Here is a 17,594-nt window from a genome sequence, read left to right as displayed (position 1 = left end):
GCAATAAGTCATGCACACCGAAGGCATAATGAGGTTCTCTAATGCCATAATTCAGACAGTGTCACATCATGGTGTTGATGCAGTGTATCAGTTTTGATTTAACATGTTAGAATAAGTAATTTTGCACTGCTTTGTCCTATTGATTTTCAATTTACATTTGACATCAGAAGTGTTTATAGGAAATCTGCTAAGTACATGCTTTTTAACGACAGTACCTTGATCAGCGTGGCTTCCCAGACGTATCCCTCCATTTTTTCGAACGATTGTTCAATTAGTATTGTAATGATCAGAGAGCAAGCCTCGTGCCACGAGGACCCTCCGTTGATTTATTTGTTTCATTCGCAAGCAGACTAAACACAGAACAGAGCCGACGCATTCCCACCCACACAAACTAGTCTCCATATCTCACTTTACCACAATCCTCCTCCCAAACATCCTTATTTTAGCCCTGCGTTTTCTTAATCTGTCACGATTTCTAACAGGATTAAACTACGTGTTTACTCTTTGCCTCTAAGAACGCAACCGTAGGAAATGCACTTCAGCACTACCATCTCAGACTGTTGGCTATGTTGGCGAATGTTAAATCAAATCAAATTGTATTTGTCACATGCGCCGAATGCAACAGGTGTAGACTTCACAGTGAAATGCTTCCTTACAAGCCCTTAACCAACAATGCAGTTTTAAGAAAATGACCTAAAAAAATGATAAACAAAAGTAACATAGTTAAAGAGCAGCAGTAAAATAGGGAGGCTATATACAGGGGGTACTGGTACAGAGTCAAAGTGCGGGGCACCGGTTAGTCGAGGTAATTGAGGTAATATATACATGTGGGTAGTGTTATTAAAGTGACTTGTACATAGATAATAACAGAGTAGCAGCAGCGTAAAGGGGGGGGGGGGGGGGGCAATGCAAGTAGTCTGGGTAGCATTTGATTAGATGTTCAGTAGTCTTATGGCTTGGGGATAGAATGTTTAGAAGCATCTTGGACCTACTGTATAATTGGAGCTCTGGTACCGCTTGCTGTGCGGTAGCAGAGAGAATAGTCTATGACTAGGGTGGCTGAAGTCTGACAATTTTTAGGGCCTTCCTCTGACACCGCCTGGTATAGAGGTCTTGGATGGCAGGAAGTTTGGCTTCAGTGATGTACTGGGCCATACGCACTACACTCTGTAGTGTCTTGCAGTCGGAAGCCAAGCAGTTGCCATACCAGGCAGTGATTTAACCCGTCAGGATGCTCTCGATGGTGCAGTGGTAGAACCTTTTGTAGATCTGAGGACCCATGCCAAATCTTTTCAGTCTCCTAAGGGGGAATAGGTTTTGTTGTGCACTCTCTGACCTCCTCCCTATATGCTGTCTCGTTGTTGTTGGGGATCAGGCCTACCACTCATCGACAAACTTAATGATGATGTTGGAGTCGTGCCTGGCCATGCACAGGGATTACAGGAGGGGACTGAGCACGCACCCTTGAGGGGCCCCCGTGTTGAGGATCAATGTGGCAGATGTGTTGTTACCTACCTTTACCACCTGGGGGCGCCCGTCAGGAAGTCTAGGATCCAGTTGCAGAGGGAGGTGTTTAGTCCCAGGGTCCTTAGTTTAGTGATGAGCTTTGAGGGCACTATGGCGTTGAACGCTGAGCTGTAGTCAATGAATAGCATTCTCACATAGGTGTTCCTTTTGTCCAGGTGGGGAAGGGCAGTGTGGAGTGCAATAGAGATTGCACCTGTGGATCTGTTGGGGCGGTATGCACATCGGAGTGGGTCTAGTGTTTCTGTGATAATGGTGTTGATGTGAGCAATGACCAGGCTTTCAAAGCACTTCATGGCTACAGACGTGAGTGCTACGGGTCGGTAGTCATTTAAGTACGTTACCTTCGTGTTCTTGGGCACAGGGACTATGATGGTCTGCTTAAAAAATGTTGGTATTACAGACTTGGTCAGGGAGAGGTTAAAAATGTCAGTGAAGACACTTGCCATTTGGTCAGCACATGCTCGGAGTACACGTCCTGGTAATCTGTGAATGTTGACCTGTTTAAAGGTCTTACTCACATCGGCTGCGGAGAGCGTAATCACAAAACAAATGGAATTCGTAAGCTTCTGTTAGCTACCGCTCGCAAACTATTTACCTTGTTGAATGCACCTCTGGTTTGAAAATAGCTGCCTATGTAATGAGAGAGAGAGAGAGAGAGAGAGAGAGAGAGAGAGAGAGAGAGAGAGAGAGAGAGAGAGAGAGAGAGAGAGAGAGAGAGAGAGAGAGAGAGAGAGAGAGAGAGAGAGAGAGAGAGAGAGAGAGAGAGAGAGAGAGAGAGAGAGAGAGAGAGAGAGAGAGAGAGAGAGAGAGAGAGAGAGAGAGAGGCCTTTGACCTCAGGGCTGAGAGGCCTTTGAGGCAGCGTACGAAACAGCTATATAAACTTACATGCATGTGATGTCTATTGAGACATGAATTGGGATTCAATGTCAATCAAACACGGGTAGTCCTCTCATAATGACTCTCTTTGCAGAGAAAGAGCAACAGAAGGGGAGGATGCGCACGTGATGTCAACCGGGACTTCCTAATGTTCTCCTGGAGATTCAACCAAATATGTAACACTGTTCTATTTGCACAGATGTAGAGAGAGAGAGAGAGAGAGAGTAACAGGGAAAGTGAGTTGTTAATATGTGTGATATCTACAGCTTGTCTCGTGTAGTCACTGATCCATCCTGGTCTGTCTCTCCCAGTCTCTCCGTCTGTTGAGCTGAGTGAGTAGTGAATAAACCAGACTGACTCTCTGGCCTGACAGGTAGGTTAGTTACCAAATTGCACCCTATTCCCTACATAGTACACTAGGGGCCCTGGTCAAAAGTAGTGCACTATATAGGGAATAGGGTGTCATTTGGGGCGCTACCACACACTGCCCGAGGGACACACACACACACACACACTAGTGGCATGCTGAAGTGTGCTGCGTTTCTGGCTTGTCAGCACAGCTCAGGACATGGGCCAAAGCAGACAGACTGATGTGTTAGGTCTCTCTGACTGACTGCTGTCTTATGGACGAGTTAGAGCCGGACAGGAAATGGAATGAGCTTGTTGTATGTCTTTATCGGACACAGTTCGCATCCCAAATGACACCCTATCCCCTGTATAGTGCACTACTACCCAAAAAGTAGTAAAACGACATAGGAATAGGGTGCCATTTTGGGACATACCTACAGAGAACATTGGAGCTTGAATTCACTGTCCATGTTGTATAAATTAATATTCCTTCTTTTTTTGCATATTCATATACTGCAGATAATTCCCTATTCATATACTGCAGATATATTATACAGATCTCCAGAGAACTTTGTTTTGTGGTTTGGGATCATTCACAGGGAGGAGGAAGATAGTTAGAGAGAGAGAGAGAGAGATGGCCGCTGAAGTGTTTTGTCTTGTGGCTTGCATTGTGTCTGTAACTTGGAGGAAACTGACCCCTAGGGGCTCGGGAGGCTAGGGGCTTGTTTGGGAGAAGGGGCCATTCATTGGTTTGTTAATTGGCCGGGCTGCAGTGATGCCTGAGTTTATGGCCCCGTTTTTGGCAAGGCAGCCTGATGTAAAATGCACTGAAGTGACTGGAGAATGTGGCCTTAGGGTGACAAGCGTGGAAGAATTATTCTGATGGGAGACGTGCACACACACACTCATGTGCATGCACGCACACACATACACACACACACACACACACACACACACTTTTCCATATTACACTACCGGCAGCATTCACACGTTACAACCCTGATGGTCGTGGGTTTGATAAATGAGGGTGGAATTTTACTGCCCTTTAAAAATAAAAAAAAACACTATAGGACTCAAATCAGCAGCGTTTTCAAACTGCAAGAGAGCGTCCCTGACACCCCACAGTTGTTTTGAAGAGCGTTTCCACTATGTGACACAGGAAGCCTCACAGGAAGTTCACTGACAGTTCCCCATCATGCCCTTGGGGTTCAGGAAGCAGCGCTCCACTTCCTCAGTGTCATCTCTGTTTGATTTGACAGCCTCTGCTCTCTCACAGTTGATCTTTGTCTCGTTTTAGGGCCTTTTAAACGGTGATGTGGTGCTGCCAATTGATATGCCATATTTCAGAGTTTAAAAGTTTAGCCTGTTAGTAGTAGCTAAAAGACCGTGTTTGGATGCTTTGATAGAGGTTGATTCACCCTTCATTTCTGGGGCCACCTCCCATCCAGCATAACTACCCTAGATATTCCCTTTCTGGGGAGAAACCGCTTTTGGCCCGACAGGTCGGCTGGCTGGTCGGCTGGCTGGCCGGCTGGCTGGCCGGCTGGCTGGTCGGCTGGCTTATCAGGCAAAGACTTGCCTTCAAAGGGCAAATAGAAATGGTTTGTTACCCGCGGAGTGAGCCAGGGCAGAGAGAGAACACTTGAAGGAACTGCAGCCCAGGAGATGAAAGATAGCTGACTGCTGCGGCCGCACGGACACTCTCTCTCTCTCTCCATTTGAACATCGATCCTCAAGGATTACACACACTGGGAATTATGGTGGCAGGGAAAAGAGGCTTCTATAAATAGGAGTCTGGAATAAATAGAAGACTGTCTGGGTGTGTGATATTGTCGCCATGACCTCTCTCTGTAATATAGATAGACAATCTCAATTCTCCATCTCGCTCTCTTTTTCCTACCCACCTCTCTCTCTTTCTCTCTTTCTCGCTCTCACAGTTTTGCTCCAATGGTATCTACACTTTCTCTATCCCTGAATGTTTTACCCTCTCTGCAGGTGTCATTACGTGTCTACGCGGTAGGTATATGCTGTTCCCGACTGTATGTCCTACATACTCATAGGTTCTGAACAAACAGATAGGTTCTGAACAAAGACTCACGGACAACTGGAAAAAGCTCAAACCAAGTTTATTCAGCCACTGGGTCATACGGCTACAAAGACATGTTTACACAAGCACATATTTATACCCTCCTACTAAGCGGAGTCAACTCCTTGCACATCTAGACAGCCAGTACATTGCTGTTGCTAGTCAGGAACTTAATTGGTTCCTCTCACTGGTGTGGTCATGGCCCTGCCTCATGGCAGAACCTTCATGGGTGTGGATGTACTGTATATGTGTGTGGGATAGGACTGTTCCTTCTCACTTCATCTGACCTGACCTCGGGCCGAATTCCCTACTCCTCCCTAATCCACGGCTGTCCTACCTTATCAGTGACTGAAACCAGACTGTTGCCAGTTGCCTGCCTCCTTAGGAGCCATAAGATTTAGCAATACCATGTTTTGACAGAATGTAAACTTTCTGAACTCCCCCTTCCCCACTCATTAACTTTCCATTAACTTTATCCACCCTCCATTGACCCCAACATATACAGTACCAGTCAACATTTTGTACACACCCACTCATTCAAGGGTTTTTCTTAATTTTTACTATTTTCTACATTGTAGAATAATAGTGAAGACATCAAAGCTATGAAATGACACATGGAATCATGTAGTAACCAAAAAAGTGTTAAACATATCCAAATCTATTTTATATTTGAGATCCTTCAAAGTAGCCACCCTTTGCCTTGATGACAGCTTTGAACACTCTTTGCATTCTCTCAACCAGCTTCATGAGTTAGTCACCTGGAATGCATTTCAATTAACAGGTGTGCCTTGTTAAAAGTACATTTTTGGAATTTATTTTGTTCTTAATGCAGTTGAGCCAATCAGTTGTCAATCAGGGGTGGTATACAAGTTAGGGGTGGTAGACAGAAGATAACCCTATTTGGAAAAAAGACCAAGTCCATATTATGGCAAGAACGTCTCAAATAAGCAAAGAGAAAAGACATTCCATTATTACATTAAGACATGAAGGTCAGTCAATCCGGGAACATGTCAAGAACTTTGAAAGTTTCTTCAAGTGCAGTTGCAAAAACCATCAAGCGCTATGATGAAACTGGATCACGTGAGGACCACCACAGGAAAGGAAGACCCAGAGTTACCTCTGCTGCAGAGGATGAGTTCATTAGTTACCAGCCTCAGAAATTGCAGCCCATATAAATGCTTCACACATCTCAACATCAACTGTTCAGAGGAGACTGCCTGAATCAAGCCTTCATGGTTGAGTTGCTGCCAAGAAACCACTACTGAAGGACACCAATAAGAAGAAGAGACTTTCTTTGGCCAAGAAACACGAGCAATGAACATTAGACCGGTGGAAATCTGTCCTTTATTCTGTTGCAACCGCCGTGTCTTTGAGACGCAGAGTAAGTGAACGGATGATCTCCGCATGTGTGTTTCCCACTGTGAAGCATGGAGGAGGAGGTGGGATGGTGTGGGGGTGCTTTGCTGGTGACACTGTCAGTGATTTATTTAGAATTCAAGACACACTTAATCAGCATGGCTATCACAGCATTCTGAGGCGATACGCCATCCATTCTGGTTTGTGCTTAGTTGGACTATCATTTGTTTTTCAACAGGACAATGACCCAACACACATCCAGGCTGTGTAAGGGCTATTTGACCAAGAAGGAGAGTGATGGAGTGTTGCATCAAATGACCTGGCCTCCACAAGCACCTGAGCTTGTGGGTTCCATATAGAACCTTTAGGTGTGCCATATATGAAACAAGCAAGGTGACATTGCGTCAAAGCATTGGGCTTGTGACTGGGTTGTTCTTATGGGGATTTCCACACGGCATGGATCTCCTTCTCGAGGAATCTGAAGCCTTTTTAGCCTGGCATTTATGTCATCTCAAATCCTTTCATTTTCAGCCAGTTACATTTTCCGGCTAAGGTGTTAGGTTTCAGTAAGAGGATGGCCATTTTCTAACACAGCAATAGCCTTCTAACTCTGAGCTACATTGCACCACTGGTACAATGCAAGGTCAGAGACAGGTATGCAGGGGTCTTCAACCTTTTCTTGCCCGGGCGAAACAAACGACCCAGGGGCCGACATTATATGTTTGAATACAAGAACATTATTTTCCCATAGGATGTATGACATTGACAAGGAGAAGTAGTCAACATTTTAAAAATGAATAGATTTGGTGGATAGTTTTTTCCATTTATTTTGACCTACTCCCACTTAATGATTGACTAGAATGTTGTATTATTAGCATGGTCATGCTAGTTCTTTTATAAATGTGCTTGGAGTGGCCATTGATTTGTTTTCTTCCTCAGACACCTGTGTCTTCAGCTGCTGCTGTGCTCGCCTCAATAGATGTCATTGCTCTAAACAAGGATAGCGTTACCCGTGGCTATCATTAGCCACATACTGAATTAATGGGAAGAGACTCGGACAACGGAAAAGATTACTGCCATATAACTTCTCACGATTTTGTCCCCTTGTAGCTGTTCTGCACCGCTTGCTTCAACAGATGCTCGCTTCAACAGATGCTCGCTTCACATGTACACACGCACACTCACCGCTCTCACAATCTCACACCATGTGCAGCCTCTCCCAGACCAACTGTGATGGATACTTTGAAAGGAGGCTTTTGACTTCTTTATTCCCATTCTCTTTTTTTTAATCTCATATCCAATTGCTCTCTCAATACATATTACCTGCATGGATTTAGGTTCCGATTGGGCCCAATATAAACAGTCTGTCCTGGGATGTGTCCCAAATATATAAATAAAAAAATGCCAACCTAATTGGTATTGGAATTTTATTAGGATCCCCATTAGCTTTTGCTGAATCAGCAGCTACTGTCCACACAAAACATGAAACATGACACAATACAGAAGATTAATAGATAAGAACAGCTCAAGGACAGAACTACATAAAAACATTTTTTTGTAAGGCACACGTAGCCTACATATTTCATACATACAGACAAACTATCTAGGTCAAATAGGGGCGAGGCGTTGTGCCGTGAGGTGTTGCTTTTTTAAACCAGGTTTGCTGTTTATTTGAGCAATATGAGATGGAACGGAGTTCCACTTAATAATGGCTCTGTATAATATTGTACCCTTTCTTGAATTGTGTGACTATGAAAATACCCCTTGGGGCACGTCTGGTGGGGTAAGTATGTGTCAGAGCTGTGTGTAAGTTGACTATGCAAACAATTTGGGATTCTCAACACATCAACATTTCTTATAAAAAGAAGAAGTGATGCAGTCAGTCTCTCTCCAACTCTTAGCCAAGAGAGAATGGCGTGCATAGTATCTACAAAGAGATGCAGCACTCGACCACACAACTCGACAACAATCAAGATAAGACAAAACTAGAGCCTGCAGAACTTGCTTTTTGGAGTGTGGTGTCAAATAATCTCTTTATTACGGACAGACCTCTCCCCATCTTTACAACTATTGAATCTATATGTTTTGACCATGACAGTTTACAATCTAAGGTAACACCAAGTAATTTAGTCTCCTTAACTTGTTCAACAGCCTCACCATTCATTACCAGATTCATCTGAGGTCTAGAATTTAAGGAAGAGTTGTACCAAATACAATGCTCTTAGTTTTAGAGATGTTCAGGACCAGTTTATTACTGGCCATCCATTCCAAAACAGACTGCAACTCTTTGTTAAGGGTTTTAGTGACTTCATTAGCTGTGGTTGCTGATGTGTATATGGTTGAATCATCAGCATACATGGACACACATGCTTTGTTTAATGCCAGTGGTAAAAATAGAAAAGAGTAGAGGACCTACAGAGCTGCTCTGCGGTACCCCACACGTTACATGTTTGACATTAGAGAAACTTCTATTAAAGAAAATCTTTTGAGTTCTATTATATAGATAGCTCTGAATCCACGAAATGCCAGAGGTTGAAAAGCCATAGCACACAAGTTTTTTCAACAACAGGTTATGGTCAATAATATCAAAGGCTGCAGTGAAATCTAACAGTACAGCTCCCATCATATTTTTATTATCAATTTCTTTCAACCAATCATTAGTAATTTGTGTCAGTCCAGTCCATGTTGAGTGCCCTTCTTTATAAGTATGCTGAATGTCTGTTGTTAATTTGTTTACAGAGAAATAACATTGTGTTTGGTCAAACACCATTTTTTCCAATAGTTTATTAAAAGACAGACTTTCCTCAGCTCAGATTAAAGATATGACAGATAGGAGTGGCTATAGAGTCAACTACCATCTAAGTTGTCAATGCCAGGAAGTTTGTAATTATTGATCGATAACAATCGTTTTTCCACCTCTCCCACACTAACTTTACTTTACTTTCATGACTGGGATAAGTTATTTCCTCTTCTGGCACACAGCTTCAGGATAGTCCTCATTGAGGAAGATATATGTTCCTCTCATGTTCTTGGCTCACCTACCTTGTCCTTGAACCTCAGGAACTTTACCACTATCAGCCTGGGCCTGTCACCTGTGCCGGTGGTGGGTTTTCCAGTCCTGTGGGCGCTCTCCACCTCAATCTTCCTGTGGTCCATTTTCAATTTCTCAGAGATCATTTCCCTCACTTTGTCCTCAGACTTCGTTCCAGGTCTCATGTAGAGATTCTGGAATTGTGTCCACAGCCATGTTGTTCCGCCTTGATTGTCCCTCGATAATCTGATTTCTCTGTCATTGTTTTTATGGATTCACACACAGAACTGATGTCCTCTCTCAATGACTTACAGATTGATGTCATCTTGCCGTTTTCCTGTTTCAACTCATCGAGCTGACCCAGCGAGAACTGCAAACTGTTCTTCAGGTCCTGGACCTCTCTAGTCAGGTCGTCTATTGTTTTATTTGTTGAATCCACCAGTATTTGGTACTCCCACCGGCTTTGGTCTTTGGTCATGGTATACAGTGCCACTGACACTGCCCACTACCAAAACCTGTGGACTCTCCTTCACTACAGTCGACATGATTAAAACATGCAAGGCTGCAGGCCCAGACGGCATCCCCAGTTGTGTCCTTAGAGCATGCGGAGACCAGCTGGCTGGTGTGTTTACGGACATATTCAATCAATCCTTATCCCAGTCTGCTGTTCCCACATGCTTCAAGAGGGCCACCATTGTTCCTGGGTCTCGACTCCGCCCTGTGCAACTGGGTACTGGACTTCCTGACGGGCCGCCCCCAAGTGGTGAGGGTAGGTAACATCTCCACCCCGCTGATCCTCAACACTGGGGCCCCACAAGGGTGCGTTCTGAGCCCTCTCCTGTACTCCCTGTTCACCCACGACTGCGTGGCCATGCACGCCTCCAACTCAATCATCAACTTTGCAGACGACACTACAGTGGTAGGCTTGATTACCAACAACGACGAGGCGGCCTATAGGGAGGAGGTGAGGGCCCTCGGAGTGTGGTGTCAGGAAAATAACCTCACACTCAACATCAACAAAACAAAGGAGATGATCGTGGACTTCAGGAAACAGCAGAGGGAGCACCCCCCTATCCACATCGACGGGACAGTAGTGGAGAGGGTAGTAAGTTTTAAGTTCCTCGGTGTACACATCATGGACAAACTGAATTGGTCCACCCACACAGACAGAGTGGTGAAGAAGGCGCAGCATCGCCGATGTCACAGGAAGGCCATAAAGATCATCAAGGACAACAACTATTCACCCCGCTATCATCTAGAAGGTGAGGTCAATACAGGTGCGTCAAAGCAGGGACCGAGAGACTGAAAAACAGCTTCTATCTCAAGGCCATCAGACTGTTAAGCACTAACATTGAGTGGCTGCTGCCAACACACTGACTCAACTCCAGCAACTTTAATAATGGAAAAATGGATGTAAAAATGTATCACTAGCCACTTTAAACAATGCCACTTCATATAATGTTTACATACCCTACATTACGCATCTCATATGTATATACTGTACTCTATACCATCTACTGCATCTTGCCTATGCCGTTCTGTACCATCACTCATTCATATATTTTTATGTACATATTCTTCATCACTTTACACTTGTGTGTGTATAAGGTAGTTGTTGTGGAATTTTTAGCTTAGATTACTCGTTGGTTATTACTGCATTGTCGGAACTAGAAGCACAAGCATTTCGCTACACTCGCATTAACATCTGCTAACCATGTGTATGTGACAAATAAAATTTGATTTGATTTGGTAGCTAGCAACGTAGGTTACGCTGTTTCTCCTCACAGTTCCAGACGGGGTAGGTCACAGGGAAGATTGAAAACAACAAACAGCAGGGATCTAGACAGCCACAAACCAGAGACAATCCGTGGTCCCAGCCACAATGACTACCATGTCGCGGGCTGCGTTTCAAGCCCTCAAGAAAATCCCACTAGCTTGATGGGCAGCTAGCTAGCAGCTAGGCTAACTGCTACGCCAAATAGCTTCTGAGGCCCGGCTTTGGTCGGCAGGATCACTGAACAGAGACTAGAAGTCCCAGCAACGGATGCCAACTGCGTCGCGGGATCCAAACTAAACAGTTAGCTAGCTACTAAAAAACGTTCCAATACACTTTCAAAAAAACACCCTCTTCAAAAGAACAAAACCAAGCTCTCCCTCATTCCGCATTGAACAGGAAGTGACGATGGGCCGGGGAACCATCGCGCACTGATATGGGCACTGGTCAAAAGTAGTGCACTATATAGGGAATAGGATGCCATTTGGGAGGGCTCGCTCAGCTGCTGCCATGGCCAGTTGCAGTGCTAGGGGGTCAATGGAGAGGGGGGAGAATGGGGGGGGGGGGAGGAAGGAGAGAGAGAAGATGAGCGTTCGGGTGAGTGAGAGAATTGCCTAGCGGTGCCTGAGCAGAAGTGAGGATGTGCTGTTCCTATATTTAGACTTTTTAAGACACAAGTGAGTTAAATGAGCAAGACAGAACACCCTGGACCCTCTAAATCGGCCAGGGGATGTGTGGGTGGGTGTGTGCGTGCGCATATTTACACACACACACTCGGAGGTCAGCTTCTAGAGGGGCTTAGTGCTGTTTCAGTCTGCCTGCTGTCATCTACCTCTTCACCTGCCTCTCCTGTTAGGGCTCTGCACTGAACACGCTCGCTGGATTAAAGGATATTTCAAGTGTTCACCTCTTATTGTGAACCAGCAGGGCCAGGCCACTTCACCCGCTGTGATGGCCCAAGATAGTATCCCTTTCTCAGGGGAAAGGATGATGTGCTGATCCCTGTCTGGGTCTGTTGTGGGATTCCTATTCTGGGGATTAGGGTTTGCAATATTTCTCATGGTGGACTTTGTCGATCCGGACCTCCTACAGATCTGTGGCCAGAAACGTTTTCTTTACATTGAGGGCCACAAGAAAATCTGGGTCTAATATGATGGCCCTTAAAGTAGACCATGCCACTGCTTGTGATGGCTTAGCACGCATGCCTTTCTTAGGGATGAGGTTGAGCTATCGGTCGTCTGTCAGTGTCTGAGGTTTCCCGTTCAGACAGGTAACCTAGTGACGGCAGGTAGCCTAATGGTTAAGAGCATTGGACCAATAACTGAAAGGATGCTGGTTCAAATCCCCAAGCTGACTTGGTGAAGAAAATCTGTTAATGTGATCTTGAGCAAGGCACCTAACCCCAATTTCTCCTGAAAGCCACTCTGGATAAGAGCATCTGCTAAATGACTCAATAATTATTCAATTTTATTTTTTTAATGTTTAACGTAGTGGAGATGCTGAGAGAACTCATACTGCTTCATAATAGTTGGTGATGGACTCCTCTCTTGTCTGTGTCTTTGAATATACACACACGCACACAAAGTAGAGCGAGAGGGAGGGTGGGATTATGGCAGATGGGAGGATGATATTATTGTGTTTAATTTTTTTAAATAATAGCATTTACAATTCTTATCACTTAACTTTATTCATATGAATAGCTGCTGCTCCCAGGCTCAGACCTAACCTCTGATATGTATATTTAGAGCCAAACATTATTACATAAGGATTTATATAAATCAGACGTTTTGCATGTTCTCTCGTTAGTGAAATGCATAGTCTAATGCTGACCATTTTCACCTTTTCTGTTGTGCCGCGCTTATAGCTGTCCAGTTATGATTGAAATCACGTTAAAAGGATGTCTGGACTAATTTGTTTTTGTGTCTGTAAATGGAATTGGTTTTATTGAATTACATTTCCACCCAGTGGCAAATAAATGTGGGTGTCTGTGTATCATTTCTTGTAAGATTTTCCCACACAAAAACACACTTTTTTCTAGTTTTTAAACAGACAGGGGGGGGGAACGTGTTTCGACACGTAACTTGAACTTCCCATGACGTTTTGACACATCCTGTGATTGAAATGGTCAGATCCCACAAACACCGTTCAAACATTTCACAGGAAACTCATTAAGATGTCCTTCTCAAACTTCAAAACTCCGACACTAAACATAAAACACAGACCTGCTTTTTTTCACCAGCATTTTCTTTCATTAAATAGAGGGATGTTCTGTAGGGTTTCAGATCGGAGATTCTATTTGATCTTTGATGTTAAAGAAACAGTGTTTTTACCCAGCCCCCACCCCTCGCCTCCCCTCTCCCTGCACCACACCCACCCTTGACAGAAAGCACACTGATTCATTAGAAGCCTCAGAAAGTCAATAATGGTAATAGTTTCTTTTGCCCGGGGAAGTGGGAGCTTGGCAGAACCACAGAGGGGCTTCTTTTCTGCACTTCACATACATATTTTATTTAAATCGCATTTATATGTGCAAATTGATCGGAGAAGAGAGAGCGAGATAGACGAGGAAGGGGGAGGGATGCCTGCCTGGTCTCATAGACTAGACGTAACATTGTAAACGAAAATGTTACGTTAGGTATGGTTATATAGGACAGAAGGTTACTCAAGGCAAAAACGAAAGGAGGGTGGGTGGGCGTTTAATGTTTGAATCTCATCACGGACAACTTTAGCATTTTAGCAACTTTGCAGCCACTTTACGTTTGAGCTATTTTGCAACTACTTTGCGTGTTAGACAACCCTTCCCCTAAACTCAACACTTTAACCTAACTCCTAACCCTAAATTTAACACTTAACCCTAACCATAACCTTAAACCCCTAGCCCCTAACCTAGCTAACGTTAGCCAATTAGCCACCTGACTAACGTTAATAACAACAAATTGGAATTTGTAACATATCATACGTATTGCAAATCCATAACATATGTATGAATTGCAACATGTAACATCATACCAATTGTAATTCATAACATACAGTATAATACGAAATGAGTGAAGGACATCCATAAATGAATACGTACCATACCAAACGTACCGTATCATACTAATTTGAGTGTCCCGTATTTTCGTTTACTATATTACGTTTCGGTTGGGGAACCTTTCCCTCCCAAGCTCCAAGGCAAGGGGGTGAGGAGGGAGTAATGCAGGCAAATTCTGCACCAAGAAACCAAAAGACGAAGAGACACTCCAAAGGAATCCCGCTCCCTTATTCATGTGAGCAGGAAACGTGGAATTTCTTATCCTTATTATGGAATATGGATTTGCACAAAACTGCTGTACTACAGTGGGCAGCCAACCGAAACCTCCTCCCCTTATCCACTTCACTTTCCCAAATTCTCACTTTTGATTCTTCCTCATATCGGATAAACACACAAGATGTTATGTTCCATAGATCACAACAATTCCCTCTCCGAAAATACTCCTCCTCACAAAAACGGTTAATGTATGGACTTAATTTAGGAGGGTTAGGTTAGTGTACTGACTTAATTTGAAGAGGTTAATATACTGACTTAATTTGACAGGGTTACTGTGCTGACTTCATTTTTGGAGGGTTAGTGTAGTGGATAGCTTGACGTTTAAGTAGCCTGTCAGGGAGGAGGAGAGAAGGAGCAGATGCCAGACCTGAACTATTCATTTTCACCCGTCTGTTTCATTACCTGTCTTGAGTGACAGGCGCAGGGAGAGGAGGGCTGCTCTGCTGCACATTGAGCCCACTGATTCAGAACTTAAATATGCATGAGCGTGGATCTGATAGCAGTGGCTTTTCTAGTCCCAAAGTCACCACACAGCAATGTGACAAATGAGGTCTCAACCTCCTGTTTAATCAACAATTACACGTTCACATTTCCCTAACGAGGTGAAATTGCCTCACGTCGTAGCCGCCTGGATACCACTCGATTCCGCTGTGGGCAAGATTGATGTCATTTTGTGTGGCCTAACTCTACCACTTAACTAAACACCCCACGGGACAATTCCTGTTGTTCAATATACCTCTGTGTCACTAGTATTTGTGTCATTAGTATTTCTCCCCTGGTTCTCTTCCGTTGCTAGTTTATTTATTGATTTCCTGTTTGACCGTGCGGCGGCAGTGAGGAGCAAGTAGCCAGGGATTAAAAAATAAGTACATTTAAAAAACAGCCGGGCCTTTTAATTTGGGCGCTCTCGCTCGCTTTTGGCAGCCATTACCGTTACATGGATGACCCCGGGCGTGAATTAAGGAAGCCGGCCACATTTGGCAGGAGAGGAGGATAGATAATAAATACACAGAAAACAGAGGGAGGGATGGAGGGATGAGAGCCTACAAAACCCGACATCCTTCAGGGGCACTCAGGATCCTCCATTAGCAGCGTGCCCATTGCTCCCGTCTCTATATGTACCTGGTTCGTCTCGGGTTGGCGTAGAGAGACACACTCACTCCTGCCTGGCACACACAGACACACGTTCTATCTCTTTCTCTCCCACAGTTTGGGGTCACTTAGAAATATTTTTGTTCATTTAAAATAACATCAAATTGATCGGAAGTACAGTGTAGACATTGTTATTGTTGTAAATTACTATTGTCGCTGGAAATGGCAGATTTTTTAAATGGAATATCTACATAGGCGTACAACCATCACTTCTGTGTTCCAATGGAACGCTGTGTTAGCTAATCCAAGTTTATCATTTTAAAAGGCTAATTGATCATTAGAAAACCCTTTTGCAATTATGTTAGCACAGCTGAAAACTGAAGAAGCAATTAAACTGGCCTTTAGACTAGTTGAGTATCTGGAGCTTCAGCATTTGTGGATTCGATTACAGGCTCAAAATGGTCAGTAACAAAATACATTTCTTCTGAAACCTATCTGGCTATTCTTGTTCTGAGAAATGAAGGCTATTCCATGCGAGAAATTGCCAAGAAACTGAAGATCTCGTACAACGCTGTGTACTACTCCCTCGCTGTGTACTACTGGCCTTCAAGCAGAGTTGTGAATAAAAAGCCATGTCTCAGACTGGCCAATGAGAAGAAAAGATTAAGATGGGAAAAAGAACACAGACACTGGACAGAGGAACTCTGCCTAGAAGGCCAGCATCCCGGAGTCACCTCTTCACTGTTGACGTTGATACTGGTGTTTTGCGGGTACTATTTAATGAAGCTGCCAGTTGAGGATAATGGGCCTCTGTACGCTTATGTAGATATTCCATAAAAAATCTTCAGTTTACAGCTACAATAGTTATTTACAACATTAGCAATGTCCACTGTATTTCTGATCAATTTGATGTTATTTTAATGGAGAAAAATTTGACTTTTCTTTCAAAAACAAGAACATTTCTAAGTGACCCCAAACTTTTGAACGATAGTGTATATAATATGACAAAACAGATTATGCACAGGGGCAGGACGACAGATTGTTTTACCTTGTCAGTTCGGGGATTCAGTCCAGCAACCTCTTGTTTACTGGCCCAGCGCTCTAACCACTAGGCTACCTGCCGCCCCAGAGTTATCATCCAGCTGGCCCCTCATCGTTAGGTTAGTCATTTAGCGCTAGGGAGCCTCACTAAAATGGGTTTTGGTCAATCAAAACCATCATCTGGGTTTCATAGACACGTAAGGGATACATATGAATAACATTCTTACTCCTCAATGTGAAAGCCTGTTGTTTAGAATGTTATGCACTTGTTTTAATTAATGTTTTACACAAATGTTTTGATATTTCATATTCATTGCCAATAGATACAGCATATCCTCTTCTTTTTTTGTTGTCTAAAATTAGCCAATCCCCGTCCTTCTGCACATGACCTCCTTTGTATTGTTGGATACTGTGTGTGTGTGTGTGTGTGTGTGTGTGTGTGTGTGTGTGTGTGTGTGTGTGTGTGTGTGTGTGTGTGTGTGTGTGTGTGTGTGTGTGTGTGTGTGTGTGCGCGCATCATTATGTGAACAGTATGTACAACGGGTTTGGTGTGAAATTAAATAGGGCGGGCGGAGGTTTGGGAGAGATTAAAAACAAAGTTGGCAGAGATTCACGCAATCCGATGCAACAGTGGCGCAAGGCGAGCGCTTTTCTCATGTTTTGTAAATCAGAACACACTCCAGCATAAATGACTGCTTACGTAACACACAGACCACGGCAGTCTGGTCTGGACAAGCAGCTAGCGCCCTTTAAGCACATACCAGCTTGCACCACATACACCAACCCGTGTGAAAAATGATTTGGCATCCAAACACACATGCATGCACACAACACATACACATACACACACATGCACATACAGACACACACACACCCTCAATGCACAGTCAATACACACGGAAACATACACAATACACTCCAATGGCATTGGATCATCGGGTTAACAAGGTACTTATTCCAATAAAAGTGCTGGAGAGGGGCTGTGAATGGGACTGTTGACTGCTTGACTTGACTCCGTGACATAACACCAGGGGCTGGCTGTGTCTCAGGTGGCACCCTATTCCCTATATAGTGCACTAGTTTTGATCAGAGCACTATGGGTTTCCCTATTGCACTATGTAGGGGAAAAGGGTGCCATTTCAGATGCAGCCC

At 44.0% G+C, this 17,594-nt stretch overlaps 1 protein-coding gene across 1 annotated transcript in view; it reads left to right on the top strand.

Moving 5' to 3' along the window:
* The window catches only part of LOC139367202 (myosin VIIA and Rab interacting protein b), a 164,947-nt gene that overhangs the window by 106,931 nt on the left and 40,422 nt on the right, over positions 1-17,594 (top strand). The gene's annotated exons all lie outside the window — the stretch shown is intronic.

This window comes from Oncorhynchus clarkii, chromosome 15 (genome assembly GCF_045791955.1).
Source record: "Oncorhynchus clarkii lewisi isolate Uvic-CL-2024 chromosome 15, UVic_Ocla_1.0, whole genome shotgun sequence".
Classification (NCBI taxonomy): domain Eukaryota; kingdom Metazoa; phylum Chordata; class Actinopteri; order Salmoniformes; family Salmonidae; genus Oncorhynchus; species Oncorhynchus clarkii.
Note: the sequence above shows the minus strand (reverse complement) of the source record. Positions and strands in the feature narration are given on the sequence as shown.